The 1,636-nt window shown below is 39.4% G+C and overlaps 1 pseudogene; it reads right to left on the bottom strand.

Annotated features, from left to right (window-relative positions):
- Positions 1 to 444: 444 nt before the first annotated feature.
- Positions 445 to 1,281, bottom strand: LOC140945093 (uncharacterized; annotated as a pseudogene).
- Between the last annotated feature and the right edge of the window lie 355 nt (positions 1,282 to 1,636).

The following is a 1,636-nucleotide window of genomic DNA, read 5'->3' as shown; positions in this document are numbered from 1 at the left end:
TCAAATGAGAGAAGCCAACGCTAACGGTTCTTTTGAACAACAGGCAATCAGTAGCCTTAGCCGAGTGTACCACGCAAATAACAAAAGAAAACAGAACAATAAGAAAATAACAAACGAAGGCAATCAAACGTAAAACAAAAAGTGAACCTAGATCTAAATAAAGCAAGACAAATATTACAATAACAACTAGAGAACAATACAATACGAAAATAACAAGAAAAACAATGACAAAAACTAACAATGGCCACAAAGAACAAACATTATACATACAAATAGAAATAAAATAGTGGCCAGCCAAAGCTGTTAGTGCCACCTCTGACTGGCACCTTGCAATCTTGATCTTAATTAATAGCATTCAGGTTTTTGCTCCACGTACAGTTCTTGGCAAAATAATAAAAACACAACTAGAAAATATATGTGGCCTAAATGATTTTTCGAATGTTCTTACATCTCAACACCGTCAATAAACAATTTATCTGGCTCCGCTCTACTGAAAAAGGCCGTCTTACCGTCCTTTTTCGCTTGTTTAAATTGCTTCATCTTCTTCTTTCTTCTTTCCAAAATTTCACTTGGAAGGTCCGGCGAAATTCAAAAGTTTTTTCCTTTTAGCTTTCTAGCATTGGACATAACTTCTTCACGTTGAGGATATTTCAAAAAACGTGCGATTATTTGTCGAGGTTTACCACTGGAAGAAACACGCTTTCCAACACGATGGACCCTTTGGAATTCGATTTGGTCTGCATTTTCCATACCAAGCTCTGTTTTAAGGAATCCAACCAAAACCTCTCTCGCATCCTCCTCCATATCGGCTTCTTCTTTAATTCCAAAAAAACGAAGATTTTCCCACCGCTGATAAACTTCCATGTATAGTTTCTCGTCCCGGAGCTGATTAATTTCGCATTTCAGCTTGTCAAATTTCTCCTTGAAAGACTCGCGTTCCGTGTTTGCAAAATCCAATCCGTCTTCCAGTTCTTTTATCTTTTTTTCTGTTTTGTTTTTGAAAGCCTCGAAACAATCCACCTTTGCCTGCAAATTACTAACTTTTTCGTCAACTGCTTTTACATACCGTTCCAAATTCTCAAGTTTTTCCAACACTTGTTCAAGTTTCGGGATAACTTCCCCCGCCATATTCAGTATAGATAACACTTCATCCGATTCACACAGTTCGGAATCTGAGAGCGAAGCGTCGTGTCTTAACTTTTTGCCATCTGGGGAAAGATTATCGTCAGTGGAAGATGCTGAAGAGCTTTTCCTCGATTTTCGTTTAACAGTTTCGGCCATTCAACATTGCCAAGCGCGGAGCAAAATCGCACACGTCTACACCGACATTTTGTCCGACCCAGTCCCAGGCCTTATCATGGTTTAATAATCTCATCTGTATACAGTATCATGTCCATGCCTTTCACGTGAATTTTGGGACCAAAAGCAATGTGAAACCACCACTACCACCACCACCACCAGGCCTTATCATGGTGGTTTCACATTGCTTTTGGTCCCAAAATTCACGTGAAAGGCATGGACATGATACTGTATACAGATGAGATTATTAAACTCGTATCGTGCCAGCGACATCATGCGTGTATTTCCGTTTTTCCTTTACTGGCCCTTTGCCTTTGGTCGTTTTCCTTCCATATGA

The sequence above is a fragment of the Porites lutea genome, chromosome 8 (assembly GCF_958299795.1).
Source record: "Porites lutea chromosome 8, jaPorLute2.1, whole genome shotgun sequence".
NCBI lineage: Eukaryota > Metazoa > Cnidaria > Anthozoa > Scleractinia > Poritidae > Porites > Porites lutea.
This window is presented reverse-complemented; position numbering and strand designations above follow the sequence as displayed.